This window comes from Carassius auratus, chromosome 36, assembly GCF_003368295.1.
Source record: "Carassius auratus strain Wakin chromosome 36, ASM336829v1, whole genome shotgun sequence".
Taxonomy (NCBI): Eukaryota; Metazoa; Chordata; class Actinopteri; order Cypriniformes; family Cyprinidae; genus Carassius; species Carassius auratus.
In genome coordinates, this window is record NC_039278.1 from 7,958,096 (window position 1) to 7,979,154 (window position 21,059).

Consider the following 21,059-nt stretch of genomic DNA (forward strand, 5'->3'; position numbering starts at 1 on the left):
AAATATATCAACAAAACATGACTTGAACATTATGGGTTACATACAATTCAAGCTCAATTAATTAACAGTGACATGCTGTTGAATAACAGAGTATGAACAAAAAGACAAAAATGTGAGCTTCAAATTTCTGCTTTTATCTGCAATTATTCCTCCAGAATTTCTTGCCCCATAGATTTTCCTTGAGAAGGCATTACTTTAAGTAAATGTTAATGGAACAGTCTGTAAACACTAGTTGTATTTGCAGTAAGACAGAACTTTCCCCTAAATTCTTTGTAATAAATTCACCTTTAACCGACAATGTGATGCTGTCAGACACAGACGAGGACACAGAGGATTCAGTGATATAGTGTTTAATGTGAATCAGAGGTTTCAGACACAGGTGAATCTTGACACGTAGATGACACAGAGAATAACACAACTTTCCTTCAGGTGAATGGTGATACAGGTGGCGACACAGACGAAGACGATGGGAACAGGAATACAGACGAGGATGAAGAGGGTTCATTAGATCAGGTAGGTTACACGAATGGCGTTCAGGTAAGTGAGGAGATGTGGCACTGGTGATGATGCACAGGTGTTCAGAATTCAGGTGATTGGGGATGAGTGGGTGTGGCGTAAGTGTCCGATTCCGGGGGTGTAGAAGGTGTGGCTGTGACAGTACCCCCTCCTCCACGGGCGGCTCCTGGCGGCTGGGATCTTGTGAGACGACGGGGTCTACCTTGGCCACGGGGAGCGGGGCGGTCTGGATGGTCTCGGTGAAAGTCAGTGAGAAGGTTGGGGTCCAGGATGTCGTTACGATTAACCCAGCAACGCTCCTCCGGGCCGTAGCTCTCCCAGTCTACAAGGTACTCCAATTAAGGACCCCGTCGTCGAGAGTCGAGGATAGCTCTAACCCGGAAGATGTCGTTATCCTCTTCGATGGCTGGAGGAGGAGGTACGGCATCATCACCAGGCTCTGTGGATGGAGGAGACAAAGGTTCAGTGAAGGGTTTGAGGAGTGAAACATGGAATGAAGGTGAGATACGGTACTGTGCTGGTAGCTGGAGTCTATAGGTCACTTCGTTCAGTTGCCGTTCAATAGTGAATGGTCCGATGTATCGAGGACTCAGCTTACGTCAGGGCAGCCGGAGCCAGCTTGATGGCCAGTAGTTCACGGTTACCAATGTCATAATTCTGCTCCGCCGGGGATAGCTTCTTCGAGAAGAAGGCACATGGATGGAGTCTTGGAGAATCCCCCTGCCGCTGGGAGAGTACTGCTCCAACCCCAGTTGATGAGGCGTCCACTTCCACAATGAACTGTTGGTTGGGATCAGGGTGGACTAGGATCGGAGCGGTCTTGAAGGCTTGTTTAAGTAGGTGGAAAGCCTCAGTGGCCTCGGGGTTCCAGGACAGAGACTTGGGCCGGTTCCGGAGGAGAGAAGTTAGAGGGGAACTGAGTAAACTGTAATCCTTGATGAATCTTCTATAAAAGTTGGCAAAGCCCAGGAAGCGTTGGAGTTCTTTAATGGAACCAGGTTGAGGCCAGTGTGTGATGGCGTTCACTTTCCCCTGGTCCATCTTCACGCCACGTGGGTCGATGATGTATCCCAGGAACTGGACTGAGGGCGTGTGGAACTCACACTTTTCAGATTTAAGGTATAGGTGGTGTTCCCGGAGTTTTCGGAGTACGAGTATGACATGTTGGATGTGTTCCTGCTTGGATGTGGAGTAAATGAGGATGTCGTCAATGTAGACAATTACGAACTGGTTAAGGTATTCTCTGAAGACTTCATTCATATAGTTTTGGAAGACAGATGGACTGTTGGATAACCCATACGGCATGACCCTGTATTCATAGTGGCCGGAAGGAGTGATGAAAGCAGTCTTCCATTCGTCCCCCTTCCGGATGTGGATCAGGTTGTAGGCACTCCTCAAGTCCAGTTTAGTGAATATTTTGGCTCCGCGTAGTTGTTCTAACGCCGCTGGGACCAGGGGAAGAGGATAACTGAATTTGACGGTCTGAGAGTTGAGATGGCGATAGCCGATGCACGGCCTCAAGCCTCCGTCCTTCTTGGCCACGAAGAAAAAGCTGGAAGCGGCAGGGGAAGTAGATGGTCGGATGAACTCCTGAGTGAGGGCTTCCTGTATGTACTCCTCCATGGCCTTCTGCTCCGGGATGAACAGTGGATAGACTCGTCCTTTTGGAAGGGTTGCTCCAGGCAGGAGGTCAATGGCGCAGTCCCATGGCCTATGAGGTGGAAGTTTCCTTGCCAACCGCTTACTGAACACATCCTGGAACGCCCGATATTCAGGAGGGATGATATGATCCACCTTAGTGTCGGGGCTTTCCACTGATGTGGACTGGACCGGTAGGGATGACTTCTTTATGGAAGGAACGACCATGGGAATTTTAACTGGGGGAGTGATGCAGGTATGATGACAGGACTTTCCCCATTTCAGGATCCCACCGGTGGGCCAATGGATGTGAGGTTGGTGTTGGTTAAGCCAGGGGCGTCCCAGGATGATGTCTGCGGTGGATTCCTCCAGCACCATAAAATGTGATGTCTTCCTCATGCAGGAGTCCCACGCGGAGGATGATTGTGGGGGAGAAATAGTGGACACGACCCTTGCCCAGCGGCTTCTCTGTATCGTTGTTATTTTGAGTTCGACGGGGCTTCGATGAGGCTTGGCACTTAGACGAGTTAAGGTTTGCCGGTTGATGAAGTTCCCCGCCGAACCGGAGTTGATGAGGGCTTGTACTGAAACAGAAGAATGGAGATGTCTTAGAGTAACCCAGGTTTAAGTCAGAGGAGCAGTTAGAGGAGGTATATGGATGGTACTCACCTCTGGGCGTGGGGGCCGAACTTGACAGGATGGTAAGAGGTGTCCATTTCCCCCACAATAGAGACACACCCCGGTGTTAATCCTCCGCTGATGTTCCGATGTGGACAGATGGTTAGAATCCACTTGCATGGGCTCAGGTGCTGGAGGAGCGACAGATGGTATAGCGGGCGAAGGAAGTACAGCGGGAGTGAGCAGATGACAGGCAGTGAGTCTCTGGGCAACTCTAATAGATTTCTGGATGAGACACTCAAGTTCCAGTGAGTCTTCGTACACCACAATCAAACCTTGTATTTTGTCACACAATCAGTGGCGATATGCTGTAATTAAGGCAGTTTCATTCCAGCCGCTTATGTAAGCGAGTGTACGGAAGCGTATGGCATAATCACTCACAGATTCATCTTTCTGTTGGCGAATTGTAAATAATTGATCATGGACAGACAATGCAGAAGTTTGTTGACCAAAGACGGATTTTAACTGAGAACAGAAGTTAGTGACTGAACCAAGGGCAGATGAGTTCGAATCCCAGAGAGATTGAGCTCATTGGAGAGCTTTACCTGAGAGCAGGTTGATGATGAATGCGACTCGACTGCGTTCAGTGGTGAATAAATGAGCGTTGGATTCCATGTAGAGGGAACACTGTAGCAGGAACCCGCTGCAATCATCCACGTGCCGCTGTATGTCGCTGGTTTGGCCATGGGACTCGCAGGGGCAACTGAAGAAGTGACCGGAGTTGTAGCGGTGTTTGAACTGTTGACAGCCGGTGAGGAAAGTTGAGTTTGTTGCATTAGTGAGGACCGTACAGCGTGAACCAGTTCAGTGAAGGGATCCGCGGTGCGGTCCTCGCCTGTATCTGAAGAGCTCTGCATGAGGTCTGGTCTTCTGTCAGACACAGACGAGGACACAGAGGATTCAGTGATATAGTGTTTAATGTGAATCAGAGGTTTCAGACACAGGTGAATCTTGACAAGTAGATGACACAGAGAATAACACAACTTTCCTTCAGGTGAATGGTGATACAGGTGGCGACTCAGACGAAGACGATGGGAACAGGAATACAGACGAGGATGAAGAGGGTTCAGTAGATCAGGTAGGTTACACGAATGGCGTTCAGGTAAGTGAGGAGATCGGTGCTAGACCAGACACTGGGTGATGGTGACTGATGGCTTTATATGTGGCACTGGTGATGATGCACAGGTGTTCAGAATTCAGGTAATTGGGGACGAGTGGGTGTGGCGTAAGTGTCCGATTCCGGGGGTGTAGAAGGTGTGGCTGTGACAGATGCAATGGAAAGATATTGCAGAATTCAAGTAGAACAAAACTTTTACCACACCTGATTTGAAGACAAACATTACGGAGTGGCCAATATCACCTAACTTAATCTGTACAAATGGAAAACTCTATAATAACCACAGGAAGACAAAACAGGAACAGGCTAAACCTATGAAAGGAGAAAAGAGCTACAAAACCATATTCGTTTCTGTCCCTGCTCTGAATACTAATAACATGATATATACAGCACACACACACACATACAAGGACACTGATGTAAACCTACACAAAAACCCACATCCTTCTATACAAGCAAAATAGAGCAGACCCTCCATGCCAGACAAATTATTGGAATATCAATGGTTTTGATGTGGGAGAGATAGGCCCAATTTGGATTGGAAATGGATGAATGAATCTGAAGCGAAAGCTCAGGGAGAAGATTCCTCCTTCACAATTGCCCTGTTTGACTCCAAACAGCTTTTATTAGAAAAGATTCATATCACCCAACAATTTTTCGATTGTGGTTTTCTTCTTGCCAAACACTTTTTCTATTCTATTCTTCCTGTCCTCTGTCCTCTTCATAACAAATTACTAAGTATCATAAATGCAAAAAAATGGAGTGATACACAGAATTAAACACCTCTTAATACTCTTTGCCAATTAATATGGCCACAGTGCACAAAGCAAGGTCCATAAAGGCATGGATTTGTGAGTTTGGTTTTTAAGAAATTGACTTGCTGACACAAAGCCACTGGACACCTTTTAGGATGAATTGGAATGGAGATTGCAAGCCAGGCCTTCTTGTCCAACATCTGTGCCTGACTTCAAAAATGTACTATACGAAAGGGCAAAAATTCCCATAGAAACATTCCAAAATCCTGTGGAAAGCCTTCCCAGAAGAATAGAAGCTGTCATAGCTGCAAATGAGGGAGCAAATCTTTATTGACGTCTATGCATTATGCAATGTCTGTTGGTGCAATAGTCAGGTATCCCAATACTTCTGCCCATATTGTGTATCTCCAGTGTGAAGACTTTCACTCATACTTCATTACACAAATAATAAACAGCTACTTTTTCTGAAATACAGAATACACAGAACAGTTTTGACTGTATATGGATTTTATGTTGCTATGGGTGTTGAGTAGTGATACACAGATCATTTGATGAAGCAATCAGAGCAATGCCTTATTGTAATTAAATTAAACACAGCTATTGACTAATTAGTACTAATGGCCAGAACTATATGTTTTATAATTCCATTAAATTCCATCAGCTTTTGTGAATTCCACAGGGCACAAATTTGCAAAGTCAGTGAGGTCACTAAACAATTTGTTCAAAGAAGTCTGACAACTCATAAATTCTTTGAAATGGTGGATGGAAAAATAATCAAAGCCCATACCTATTGCAGGAAAAACGAGGGTTGCAGGTGGTACCCTAACTTCCCTCTTTCTGTCACGGCATGGTAGGATGCGCAGGAAGAAACAGGGTTTGGGTCCAAATGCAGGGAAGAAATTTCTTTAATATAAATGAAGAACTGTGTGCAGACGTCATCGCCGCCTCAGGGGAACGGAGAGCGGACGCCGCACCGGGGTAACTGAGAGCGGACGCCGCCTCGGGGGAACTGAGAGCATAACGGAAGTGGATCGGGGGAGGGCCAGGCCAGTGTAGTGGAAGAGCCTGGAGAACGATGTATAAAGGTTCGCCCCAGGGGCACCGACAGCGGATGCCGCTGCGTTGGGGGAACTGTGAGTGGACGCCGCCGCCGCCTCGGGGGAACTGTGAGCGGATGCCTCAGCCTCCGCCTCGTGGGAACTGTGAGCAGACGCCTCAGTCGCCGCCTTGGGGGAACTGTGTGCGGACACGGGCGCCTCGTGGGAACGGTGAGCGGACACCGCCGCCTCGGGGGAATCCTGAGCAGTCACTGCCGCCTCGTGGTAATCCTGACCGGACACCGCCGCCTCGTGGGAATCCTGAGCGGACACCGCCACCTCGTGGGAATCCTGAGCGGACACCGCCGCCTCGTGGGAATCCTGAGCGGCCACTGCCACCTCGGGGGAATCGTGAGCAGCCACTGTTGCCGCCTTGCGGGGAACATCCTGCAGAGCCAGGTTGATATAGTCCTCCAGAGTCTCCTCGGGGTGCCAGAATGGTATAAGGGACCTGAAGGGCTCGGCTAGGCCTCCCCAAAAGCACACCATAAGGCAGGTCCTCTCCGTAGCCGACAACCCAGCTGCCCACACAAAGTCTCTGGAGTAATTCTTGATGGCCCGATCTCCCTGGTGGACATCGAGAAACCTCCCTGCTGGACCCATGTTTGCTGGCTGTATTCTGTCACAGCGCGGTAGGACGTGCAGTAAGAAACAGGGTCTGGGTCAAAATGCAGGGAAGAAATTTCTTTAATATAAATGAAGAACTGTGAGCAGACGTCGTCGCCGCCCCGGGGGAACTGAAAGCGGACGCCGCGGTCGCCGCCTCTGGGGAACTGAGAGCGGACGCCGCAACGGGGTAACTGAGAGCGGATGACGCCTCGGGGGAACTGAGAGCATAACGGAAGTGGATCGGGGGAGGGCCAGGCCAGTGTAGTGGAAGAGCCTGGAGAACGAGGTATAAAGTTTCGCCCCAGGGGCACCAGGGGGGATGCCGCTGCGTCGGGGGAACTGTGAGTGGACGCCGCCACCGCCTCGGGGGAACTGTGAGCGGATGCCTCAGCCTCCGCCTCGTGGGAACTGTGAGCAGACGCCTCAGTCGCCACCTTGGGGGAACTGTGAGCAGACACCGGCGCCTCGTGGGAACGGTGAGCGGACATCGCCGCCTCGGGGGAATCCTGAGCAGTCACTGCCGCCTCATGGGAATCCTGAGCAGACAACGCTGCCTCTGGAGCTCTCTGAGCGGCCACTGCCACCTGGGGGAATCGTGAGCGGCCACTGTTGCTGCCTTGCAGGGAACATCCTGCAGAGCCAGGTTAGTCCTCCAGAGTCTCCTCGGGGTGCCAGAATGGTATAAGGGACCTGAAGGGCTCGGCTAGGCCTCCCCAAAAGCACACCATAAGGCAGGTCCTCTCCGTAGCCGACAACCCAGCCGCCCCCACAAAGTCTCTGGCGTAATCGTTGATGGCCCGATCTCCCTGGTGGACATCGAAAAACCTCCCCTGCTGGACCCATGTTTGCTGGCTGTATTCTGTCACGGCACGGTAGGACGTGCAGTAAGAAACAGGGTCTGGGTCCAAATGTAGGGAAGAAATTACTTTAACATAAATTAAACAAAAAGCAAACAAGACAAAAACAAAACCAAACAGATATCCAGGACAAGATCAGAATAAGAAGCAACCGCAATACACGAGAAACATTAACATACAATACAGCCAGACAGGGGGTGTGTGAGACAAGAATATATAGTCCATGACAATGAGCAACAGCTGTGTGTGTGATTGAGAGACAGGTGTGCAGAGTGAAGGTAAATGAGTCCGGGAGCAAGGGAGGAACACAGGTGGAGCAACTGAACAGTAATGAGGTGACAAGGTGGGCGGGGTCAGAATAAGACAGGAGAGAGCACATGGCACCAAACAAACACAACACTCACAGAAGACAGTGACAGAAAGACAGAAGACTGTAACTCTCTCTCTCTCTCTCTCTCTCTCTCTCTCTCTCAGTTCATGAGATCAATATCCATATGGTTTTCCACAAACGGTCAAATATTGTTAAAAAACAGTTTTAATTAACTCTGTAAGCTGCTGAAATTCAGGTTCAGAGTTGAAAGAAAAACGTATTAGAAGCAATATTAAACATGATGTTGTGAATACTGCACTAAGTAGATGCAGAATTAATACTTCAAACACATTTTTCATACATTCATACTGTATACCAGCACAGAGTCTGCAAGTTGCATACCCACAAAATGGGTACATAAATCTTAAAACTCTCACTGTGTATATTAGACCACTCACAGGATAATGGTCACATCAGAGCTGAATTCATCACAGGATCTGTTTCCTTTGTGTGTGTGTGTGTGTGTTTATAGACTATCATCAAGGTGTTAGCTGATACAGTTTAACACAGTCGGTGCTGGTCCCACACTTCTGAGGACCCTAAGCAAAAAATGTGTCAGGGGCCACTACGTTTACATGTACATTTATTCATTTGGCAGATGCTTTTATCAAAAGTGACTTACAGTTGAGGAACACAAAAAGCGATGTACCATAAGATGGCGATAAACAGGAGAAGTGTAAATGTTACACGTTCTCAGTCATCATTCAAAATAGTAAAAAGCCTGGATGATAGTAACGAGAGAACAGAAAAAGTGAATGTATATAATTAATATATATATGTTTTAATTATTAAATTATTAGGGACAATTAAATGGTCATGGAAAAGATGAGTTTTCAGTTGTTTCTTGAATATTGTGAGGGATTTGGCTGTTCAGATGGTGTTAGGTGGGTCAGTCCACCAACAGGGTACAGTGAAAGAAAACATCCTTGAGAGTGATTTGAGATTTTGTTCCTCTCTGCAATGGTACCATGATGCACTAATCATTTACCGACTGCAGGCTTCTGAAGGGGTTGTAGATGCATATAGGAGAGAGTGGAGGTAGGAGGGTGTGGCAGTTCTGTAGACAAGCATCAATATTTTGAACTTGATGTGAGCCACAGCTGGAAGCCAGTGCAGAGAGATGAGAAGCAGTGTGAGTCCTGGGTTTATTGAAAACAAGAAGTGCTACTGTATTCTAAATCATTTGCAGAGGTTTGATTACAATAGTCCAACCTAGAAATGACAAGGGCCTGGGCGATGCTCTTTTAGGAAGGATCTGATTGTTTCTGATGTTGTGTAGTGCAAACCTGCAATGTGATCTTTAAAGGTCAGCTGGTCATCAAAGGATTGCATGTCTGAGATCTGATCAGGTAGCATTGAATCATCTGGTTGAAATGAGAGGCAGAGCTGCGTGCCATCAGCATAGCAATGATAGGAAACCTATGCACCTGAATTATGGGTCCTATGATGTAGTTTACATAGAGAAGAAGAAATGCCCAAGAACTGATCCTTGAGGAACCCCAGTGACCAGTTGATGTGATTTGGATACCTTTCCTCCCCAAGCCAACCTTAAGTACTTACTTGTGAGGAAAGACTCAAACCAGTGGAGTGCAGTTCCCAGCGATAAGAGGCTGGACAGAAGGATTTGTTGAATGACAGTATCGAATCGAGCAGATAGACACTATACGCAACAAAGCCCGATAATTGGAATTTTGTGTCAGTATGTCATAGAGAGAACGAGCCAGAAGTTTACTGTCTGGGATTTCTTGTGTCATGCCGGGACATTTAGTGTAGACAGAATCACTGATTATAATGCATTCTACAGTAGGCTATTTTTTTTTGCGTCGTGCCGTTCAAGTACGGTGTAGACACAGTGTTAGGCTCACCTCAAATGCTCTCATTGGTTAAGATGCATGCTGTTGCCCATCCCAAACCAGACTGATCAACATTCAACCCCTTCTGTGACCTCATGATGTGTCGGTATCTGTATTCAGAGCCAGTGAGCAACGGACTTTCAAAATAATAATAAATAAAACTGCACAATAAAATAATTTTCTGTGTTAATTAATTAATACGTTAACACAATAATAATGTGTTAACTTGCCCAGCCCTACTATATATATATACAGTGGGGATCGAAAGTTTGGGCACCTTTGCAGAATCTGTGAAAATGCAAGTAATTTTCAAAAAATAAGAGAGACCATACTAAATGCATGTTATATTTTATTTAGTACTGTCCTGAGTAAGATATTGTACATAAAATATATTAACATTTAGTCCACAAGACAAAAAAAATGCTGAAATTATTAAAATAACCCCACTCAAAAGTTTGGGAACCCTTGGTTCTTAGTACTGTGTTCTGTTACCTGATGATTCTCGACTGTCTTTCTGTTTTGTGATGGTTGTGCATGAGTCCCTTGTTTGTTCTGAACAGTTAAACTGAGCAGTGTTCTTCAGAAAAATATTTAAGGTCCTGCAGATTGTTCAGTTTTCCAGCATCTTTGCATATTTGAACTCTTTCAAGCAGTGATTTTATGATTTTGAGATGCATCTTTTCAGACTGAGGACATTTGAGGGACTCAAACACAACTATTTAAAAAGATTCAAACATTCACTGATGCTCCAGAAGGAAACAAGATGCATTAAGAGCTGGGGGTGAAAACTTTTGAACACGATGAAGATGGCCAAATTTGTCTTATTTTGTTGAAATATATTTTTTTTCCATTTAGTTCTGCCCTTCGTAAGCAACAGAAGATACTTGTATGTTTCCCGGTATACAAATTAAGTACAATTTACCTTGATCTTCAAATTCCAAAAGTTTTCACCCCCCAGCTCTTAATGCATCTTATTTCCTTCTGGAGCATCAGTGAATGTTTGAATCTTTTTAAATAATTGTGTTTGAGTCCCTCAAATGTCCTCAGTCTGAAAAGAAGCATCTCAAAATCATACAGTCACTGCTGGAAAGGGTTCAAATATGCAAAGATGCTGGAAAACTGAACAATCTGCAGGACCTTAAATATTTTTCTGAAGAACGCTGCTCAGTTTAACTGTTCAGAACATACAAGGGACTCATGCACAACCATCACAAAACAGAAAGACAGTCAAGGATCATCAGGTAACAGAACACAGTATTAAGAAATAAGGGTTCCCAAACTTTTGAGTGGGGTTATTTTAATAATTTCAGCAATTTTTTGTCTTGTGGACTAAATGTTGATATCTTTTATGTACAATTTCTTACTCAGGACAGTACTAAATAAAAAATAACATGCATTTAGTATGATCTCTCTTGTTTTTTGAAAATTACTCATATTTTCACAGATTCTGCAAGGGGTGCCCAAACTTTCGAGCCCCACTGTATATATATACCACTAACTATATATGTAGCACTAATAATGCAGACGCCTCAATTTAAGGGGATAAGTGTAATGTTTCTAAATCTATTACAGTTTTTTTCAATCGCTAACAAGCGCTTAACCATACTTCAGATACTTTTTCTAAACTCTTAACACAGACTCTCACCTACAAAACACAATAGGCCAAATGGATAATTTTCTTCTCAAAAACACATTTTGTTAAATATATACTAAATCTTCATTTCAAAATAGAACACATCTTTATCTGCACACACCAACTTTACCAAAATACTGGAAATCTGACTCAAAATTAAATTATTCTGTCAAAGAATAACACTTGTTTTCACCTCACAAGGTACATACAGTCAATCAAAGTACACCGGGTTTCAAAATACTGGCTATTGTTGACATTACTAAAACTGCATTGACTTTTATGTTTCAGTTTTACAGGTATTTGCATGCAAAACATATAATTCACTGTTTTACACTAAATTTCTTGGTTTGGAACTGTATGCCCAAATGTACAGTAATGTTCACATTCAGAAGCATTCCAGTAAAAAGCTATTTTTCCCTTTACTGTTTACTGCAGGAGGCAGTACAGTAGAAACACGGTATGATAGAACAGAACAGGTTCGACAGTATTGCTTACAGTGAACAAAATATCAATGAAACACATAAGAGCATTCTGAACATAAAACAACAACAGCAAAAAGCCCAGATTACAGTTTTTTTCAATCGCTAACAAGCGCTTAACCATACTTCAGATACTTTTTCTAAACTCTTAACACAGACTCACACCTACAAAACACAATTGGCCAAATGGATAATTTTCTTCTCAAAAACACATTTTGTTAAATATATACTAAATCTTCATTTCAAAATAGAACACATCTTTATCTGCACACACCAACTTTACCAAAACACTGGAAATCTGACTCAAAATCAAATTATTCTGTCAAAGAATAACACTTGTTTTCACCTCACAAGGTACATACAGTCAATCAAAGTACACCAGGTTTCAAAATACTGGCTATTGTTGACATTACTAAAACTGCATTGACTTTTATGTTTCAGTTTTACAGGTATTTGCATGCAAAACATGCAATTCACTGTTTTACACTAAATTTAATGGTTTGGAACTGTATGTCCAAATGTACAGTAATGTTCACATTCAAAAGCATTCCAGTAAAAAGCTATTTTTCCCTTTACTGTTTACTGCAGCAGGCAGTACAGTAGAAACACGGTATGATAGAACAGAACAGGCTCGACAGTATTGCTTACAGTGAACAAAATATCAATGAAACACATAAGAGCATTCTGAACAAAAAAACAACAACAGCAAAAAGCCCAGATAAAAGGGAGTCTGTAAAAACAATCTCTCACTGCTCCTGCTCCTCTTACTGCTCCTCTCACTGCTCCTGCTCCTCTCACTGCTCCTGCTCCTCTCACTGCATCTATAATTTCTCCTGCTCCTCTCACTTCTCCTGCTTCTCTCACTTCTCCTGCTCCTCTCAATGCTCCTGCTTCTCTCACTTCTCCTGCTTCTCTCACTTCTCCTGCTCCTCTCACTGCTCCTCGCACTGCTCCTGCTCCTCTCACTGCTCCTCTCACTGCATCTCTCACTGCTCATGCTCCTCTCACTGCTCCTGCTCCTCTCAGTTCTCCTGCTCCTCTCACTGCATCTATCACTGCTCCTGCTCCTCTCACTGCATCTCTCACTGCTCATGCTCCTCTCACTGCTCCTGCTCCTCTCAGTTCTCCTGCTCCTCTCACTGCATCTATCACTGCTCCTGCTCCTCTCACTGCATCTCTCACTGCTCATGCTCCTCTCACTGCTCCTGCTCCTCTCAGTTCTCCTGCTCCTCTCACTGCATCTATCACTGCTCCTGCTCCTCTCACTGCTCCTGCTCCTCTCACTGCTCCTGCTCCTCTCACTGCATCTATCACTTCTCCTGCTCCTCTCATTGCATCTCTCACTGCTCCTGCTCCTCTCACTGCTCCTCTCACTGCTCCTGCTCCTCTCACTGCATCTATCACTGCTCCTGCTCCTCTCACTGCATCTCTCACTGCTCATGCTCCTCTCACTGCATCTCTCACTGCTCATGCTCCTCTCACTGCATCTCTCACTGCTCATGCTCCTCTCACTGCATCTATCACTGCTCCTGCTCCACTCACTGCATCTCTCACTGCTCATGCTCCTCTCACTGCATCTCTCACTGCCCATGCTCCTCTCACTGCATCTCTCACTGCTCCTGCTCCTCTCACTTTTCCTGCTCTTCTCACTGCATCTCTCACTGCTCTTGCTCCTCTCACTGCTCCTGCTCTTCTCCCTGGGCCCCTTGCTCTTACTCTTCCTCGTCCATACATTACAGTGTTTCTCTTTTTCTGTTTCTGTTTCCAAAAACATCACTCTTCAAAGTCCTCCTTTTATTGTATAAGTTTATTGTTTAAAAAATAAGCCCTGCCATTGAGTCTAAGCCAGATTGGAATCAGTTGTGGTTGGCCCAATTTACACAACATAAATCAGCTAAGATATATTGTTTTTGAAACTGATATCATTGCAGAAGCAGAGGTTTTTATACTGTATCTAAGGTTTGGAACATTGTTTTTGCTATTGTGGGATGTTGTGTGTTAACATTTGTAAATACTACAAAAACGATCCATAATTTTGTTGGGAGGTATAGCTTGTCTGTTCAGAATATGTAAGCATTGTGGAAATGTGTTCAATGACTCCATATTGTGTGAAAACGACATGAAATGTGTGAATGGTATGGCCACAATAGATAGATGCTGTGCTAATTGTGTTTAGAGTTTTGAAAATGTGACAACTGCTTGGACAAATGCTTGTTAGCGACTGAAAAAAACTGTAAAAGGGGGGGGGGGGTGTTAAAATAAAAACAATCTCTCACTGCTCCTGCTCCTCTCACTGCTCCTGCTCCTCTCACTGCTCCTGCTCTTCTCACTTCTCCTGCTCCTCTCACTGCTCCTGCTCCTCTCACTGCTCCTCTCACTGCTCCTCTCACTGCATCTCTCACTGCTCCTCTCACTGCTCCTCTCACTGCTCCTGCTCCTCTCACTGCTCCTGCTCTTCTCACTTCTCCTGCTCCTCTCACTGCTCCTGCTCCTCTCACTGCTCCTGCTCCTCTCACTGCTCCTGCTCCTCTCACTGCTCCTGCTCTTCTCACTTCTCCTGCTCCTCTCACTGCTCCTGCTCCTCTCACTGCTCCTCTCACTGCATCTCTCACTGCTCCTCTCACTGCTCCTCTCACTGCTCCTGCTCCTCTCACTGCTCCTGCTCTTCTCACTTCTCCTGCTCCTCTCACTGCTCCTCTCACTGCTCCTCTCACTGCTCCTCTCACTGCATCTCTCACTGCTCCTCTCACTGCTCCTCTCACTGCATCTCTCACTGCTCCACTCACTGCTCCTGCTCCTCTCACTGCTCCTCTCACTTCTCCTGCTCCTCTCACTGCTCCTCTCACTGCTCCTCTCACTGCATCTCTCACTGCTCCTCTCACTGCTCCTGCTCCTCTCACTGCTCCTCTCACTTCTCCTGCTCCTCTCACTGCTCCTCTCACTGCTCCTGCTCCTCTCACTGCTCCTCTCACTGCATCTCTCACTGCTCCTCTCTCTGCTCCTGCTCCTCTCACTGCTCCTCTCACTGACCCTGCTCCTCTCACTGCATCTCTCACTGCTCCTGCTCCTCTCACTGCTCCTCTCACTGCTCCTGCTCCTCTCACTGCTCCTCTCACTGCTCCTGCTCCTCTCACTGCTCCTGCTCCTCTCACTGCATCTCTCACTGCTCCTCTCTCTGCTCCTGCTCCTCTCACTTCTCCTGCTCCTCTCACTGCTCCTGCTCCTCTCACTGCTCCTCTCACTGCTCCTGCTCCTCTCACTGCTCCTCTCACTGCATCTCTCACTGCTCCTCTCTCTGCTCCTGCTCCTCTCACTGCTCCTCTCACTGACCCTGCTCCTCTCACTGCATCTCTCACTGCTCCTGCTCCTCTCACTGCTCCTCTCACTGCTCCTGCTCCTCTCACTGCTCCTCTCACTGCTCCTGCTCCTCTCACTGCATCTCTCACTGCTCCTCTCTCTGCTCCTGCTCCTCTCACTTCTCCTGCTCCTCTCACTGCTCCTGCTCCTCTCACTGCTCCTCTCACTGCATCTCTCACTGCTCCTCTCTCTGCTCCTGCTCCTCTCACTTCTCCTGCTCCTCTCACTGCTCCTGCTCTTCTCCCTGGGCCCCTTGCTCTTACTCTTCCTCGTCCATACATTACAGTGTTTCTCTTTTTCTGTTTCTGTTTCCAAAAACATCACTCTTCAAAGTCCTCCTTTTATTGTATAAGTTTATTGTCTAAAAAATAAGCCCTGCCATTGAGTCTAAGCCAGATTGGAATCAGTTGTGGTTGGCCCAATTTACACATCATAAATCAGCTAAGATATATTGTTTTTGAACTGATATCATTGCAGAAGCAGAGGTTTTTATACTGTATCTAAGGTTTGGAACATTGTTTTTGCTATTGTGGGATGTTGTGTGTTAACATTTGTAAATACTACAAAAACGATCCATAATTTTGTTGGGAGGTATAGCTTGTCTGTTCAGAATATGTAAGCATTGTGGAAATGTGTTCAATGACTCCATATTGTGTGAAAACGATATGAAACGTGTGAATGGTATGGCCACAATAGATAGATGCTGTGCTAATTGTGTTTAGAGTTTTGAAAATGTGACAACTGCTTGGACAAATGCTTGTTAGTGACTGAAAAAAACTGTAACTCGAAACATTAAGAAAAATTACAAAAATATATATAAAAATATACAAAAATAAATAATAAAATTAGTGAATTTTGTTTATAGAAAAAAAAGTTTGATGTCTTCTGATTATTATTATTATTATTATTATTATTATTATTATTATTATTATTATTATTATAATTATTATTATTGTTGTTGTTGTTGAGGTACAAATGCTATTATTTGTGTCTGAATTGTTCACATAATAACAAATTTTATTTCTTGTCTACACTATGTTAAGTTGTTTTTTTGCGGCAACATCAGGTCAATAACGTTATTCTCAGGCATTGTGGTCATTTGACTGCTTTACAGGTTTACAGTCCTTTGCTGATGTGTCCCTTCAAACATTTACCCTTGAACTGTACAGTAACATTGACAGATCTCTGCTTACCCTTACAACTGTGTGGGCAAACTGAGCACCTGGGCACTGCGACTGGACAATATCCACATAAAGAGGAAGGCAAGTTAATAAAAAAAGTAAAAATTGGAATCACCGTTGGATTGCAAATCCCCAATTAGCCCTCAAAATCACATTCTAAGCAGCTTGCAGAAAATTTACATGGCAATAGCCATGGCAGCCAACAGGGTGCAATTTAATGTGACAATTAGCACTTAGCGCAGGGAACGGGACCTCTCTGATAAACTATGACTGTGAGCTCAGGATCCAGTTATGTGTACTGAAAAGCAGCTCAGGAAGTCAATACAGTGCTAAAAGTGACCAAGTAGGAACACATGGAATCCCCACCTCATCATTATAAAGGGACTCAGCAGCATTTGACTTCGCTTGCGGTGATCTTCTGTCCTTATGCCAAGTATTTTTTTTTTACTCATGTGATTGGTTTCCTTTTTTTCTTTCTCTGAAAATAAGGAAAAAAGATAATAAAAAATAAGGATGTAAAGGTGTAAAAGGTAAGAAAGAATGAATTTCTCTCTCTCTCTTTTTCCTTTTTTTTCTCCTTCTAACTCAAGTTTTGACACTTAATAGGGCTATTTTGGACACAAAAAAAGCAGGACTCGAATGAGCAATACAGACAGTCTTCTAGCCTGTGATGAACCCAGCGGGGGAAAAATGAATCAAACTGCCTTTATTCGCTTCACACCCTAACTACAAGACTGTCAGAACAAAGAGATCTCGCACACAGCTACGAATCCAGCCTGTCTGCCTTATTACAGGCCGCCTCAGCCGGCCAAAACATGCCAGCCGCCTGCTAGAGTGACAGAACTGCTGGAAAAGGGCTTTTTTTAGCAAACCATATTTCCAGAATTTCAAAGATGCCCGGAAAAAAAAACCATGGTAAGATGTAAATGTCACTATTTTATTTACCAACCCGCCAAACCTGCTTTTCGACATGCCAGTAGAACTTACCATCATTTCCTGTTGTCCTCATAGAAAAAAAAAAAAAAGGTCATTGCAGACAAATGGATTTTTAATTGCCGTAAGAATCCCTGTAATCACTAGCACCTAACTTTTACGGCGTCAATCATCTAAACATTTTAATATGAGCACTGACTAATTCAAAAGCCTGGCGTGGTCATTATATTTTATGTGCCATTCGCACCATACAGTTCTGTCCACCCTCTGCACAGATGCAAACAGAAGCACACAAACAGTAATTACACCTATCAAAAAGAGCCAGCGCAATTAAACAGCATGCCAGGCAAAAGAGAGAGACAGTTCATGTTCTGGCAGGGGCGTAGATTGCATTTCAACTTTATGGGTGGGACAACAAACAGGAAATTTGTTTTATAGTTTTGATTACAGTATTGACAATTTGATGTTTTTCTGAAATTGGGAGGAAGCTGTCTGTCTACCAAAATTATGAAAATTTGTCAGTATGCCATTATCACAAAATAAATCAGGACCTTCATTTCAAAATAATGGCTGCCTACATCTACATTTTATGGGTTAAATTAAACTATTTTATTATGTATGTAAAAATAATAATAATAATAATTATTATTATTATTATAATTGTAATTAGGTAATAAATAGTAAAAAAATATAGTAAAATATGAAAATTTTACATAACATTAAATTAGATTTTAAAAAATATATAAAATTATAAAAGTAACCATACAATACAAATTTATATATATATATATATATATATATATATATATATATATATATATATATATATATATATATATATATATATATATATATTACATCATGGGTTGAAACATGATGTGTATTTAAGGAGAGAGACTTTCACAAATACACACAATCTACAGTACAACCCAAGAGATATAAAACAAGACTAACAAAATTGTTCCAGCCTTTATCTATTCTTGGGCATTTTGATATATACTTCAGTCAAAGACACTATAGCAAGAGTAAATAGGTAAATTCTGCTGGGTCTAACCTGGGTGGGTGTCTGCCATAAAGTCTTAAGGTCATAAGGAACTTTTTTTTTTTTTTTTTTAAGCTACAACATGCATTATACCTTAACTAACAAATATTGTGGAACTATAAACAAAATGGCCTTAACCTGTAAAGAAAATGATTTCCTGTTCTGATAGCTAATCCAAAAGGAACCATCATTCAATGTCAAAAACGAACTCCCAATATGCCACTTCAGAAGGGAAGAGAGCCGTGTAAATCTCATTTGTGAGAGCACATATGGGACATATCTAAAAATACAGAGATTATTAGACAAACAGGTGACAAAAGCTCACTAGCATTCAGCCATCAGAGAGTAGGAAACACAGCTCGCCTGAAAATGCAGCATCCTAATTCCAAGGTGGATTTTTTTGAGGCTCTGATCCATGAATTGCTCATCATCACTCTACACACCTTGCTGCACCTTCAGGTTAATGGCAGTATTCACACACAGGTACATCCACGTGTCTCTGTCCTATTACGCTGTGACAGACGGTCTCTCTGCGGCCTGCAGAATCATCCTTCACACTTGATTAGCAAGACAAATAGACAGGAACGGAAGCATATTGTAGGAGAAAGACTTCACAAGTGACACCTTGAAATGGACGCCACCAACACAAGGGAGAGTTTAACATCAACAAAACCCATTTTCCTGTGACACGTAGGATGACAGGAAAACAAGAATTAGGAAGGGATATCAATGGGATGACAGAAAATCTCAACAGTGCTAAGGCAATTGAGAATGGTTAGCAGTACCTGCATGGAATTGTTACCGACTGGTTATTGATACAAAAATGTTCATGACAAAAGGAGTATCCCACATGACTGGCCGTAAATGATAGGGAAATTAATGTCTAATCAATTATAGCATATCATATCAATAAAGCTGACAATCATGAAACTGTTGCTTCAGGTAACACATACTTTGGCAAAACTGACTCAATTTTCAACAGTGGATATCAACTTAAAAAAGTAAACAAATACTTGAAATAGAAATATTTTGGATCATAAATATCTTTATTGTCACTTTTGATATGTTTGATGCATCCTTACTGAATAAAAATATAAAAAATCTTAAAGATCCAAAATTATGTAATGGTACTGTGTTAACCAATTAAACAATGACAAAACTGAAGATTATAGATAAAATATTTGGTGCAGCTGATTAAAACATTTTCATATATACTCATATTTCAACATATATAACATCTGGTATTTATATTAATGTGGTTTATTATGAACAGTTAAGCATTATATATATATATATATATATATATATATATATATATATATATATATATATATATATATATATATATATATATATATATATATATATATATACATACAACTTGTGACTTATATGATGTTGAAATACATTTGAAATCAAATAAAAATATCAGGTGAAAGTTTTAAACTTGCCAAACTTAAACCTAATGTATAACTAGAAAGTAATGGAAAAATAGTAAATAAATGGAAGAAATACAATTAATAAAACTAAAAGTTAAATAAAAATGAAAGATAAATGAAAAAAAAAAATGAAAAAAAAAACAACAACAAAAAACAACTAAGAACAAGTTATACAAACACAACAAATGTAGGAAAACATAAAATGAACACTTAATATTTGTAATCAGACGCTGATAACATAAATAAATAAATAAATAACTTTCACAAGGCTGTGTGAATGTTAGCTAAAGCAAGTCTGCTATAGTGTTTGTTTCTACATAGTTCCGTTTAGATGTAAAAATCCCCAACAATTCAAAAATCAAGCATGAAAATGTATCATCAGTGTCTGAAACAGGATTTAGGACAAGGATTAAAAAAATAATAATAATAATAAAAATACTTGCAAAATATCCACACAATTAAATATTTTATGCTTGACATAACTATAAACATGCATATTCATTATAAAACTACCCATGCAGTAATAAAATTGTATTAATTTACAAGATTTCCCCAGATCGAGAAATCACTCCTAGGCTTCCTTATATATTCAGTTGTTGAGTGGGTGAATTGAAATAAGAATCATCTAGATTTTTTATTGTTTTGGCTTATTTTAAACAATGTTGAGTCCCCTCTGGACGTTTGCTGAGGCTCCCTGGTAGAGAATTATTGACTTAATAAGTTGCAAATTAATCTACTTAAACAACTAATGATGAAAAATGTACAAAGGTTGTTTTTGCTCATACCGTTCTGTTTTTTTTTTTTTTTCTCTCTTACCATCTATAGTTTTGACTTCACAGTGGGCTCAAACCTGAATTCCCATCAGCATCAGAGTGGCAGTGAAACAGTGGGTGCTGGCGTGATGAAGACTGGCATCAGTGGGCCAGTTAGCGCTGATAAACCGACAGCCGAGGCAGGACAATACGGAAGACGCACAGACTCCTTTCAGAGGAACAAAGCCATGCTTTAGCATCCCCGGCTGTGAGGCAGGAACAAAACGTCGAACCGTTTTAACATCCAGCCTGGCTCATACATCATCTGGAGATGTACAGAAGGAACGGCGAGGCCCAGGGAAAATCATGCATCTCATTTTGACAGATTCAGTCGTTTGTAAGGCATTTAAAAGCATCTGCTTTCCATTTGAGAGATTCCAAAGAGGACGCTTGCGTGTTTCCACAAGGGCACGGATCCATGTCCTTTCATTTCTCCAGGAGAACAGCTCTTTGACTGACTGATCTCATTTCACTTAAAAAAAAATATATATATAATTATAAATAAAGGCTTGCACAATGAATGATCTATCAAAGTGGCAACATTTTCCATGAATGGTGGAAAACAAGCAAACAATTAGAAGGTGATTTATTTTCTTTCTAAATCAATCACAGCTAGCCGGTATAACGCTGCCTAGAATTAGGACATTGTGATGAAATATTCAAGAGAGACGTTTCCACGCCGTGATATAGCAA

General features: G+C 42.6%; 1 pseudogene; it reads right to left on the reverse strand.

Annotated features, from left to right (window-relative positions):
- LOC113055632 (bis(5'-adenosyl)-triphosphatase-like) overlaps positions 1 to 21,059 on the reverse strand; it is a 165,232-nt pseudogene that overhangs the window by 18,410 nt on the left and 125,763 nt on the right.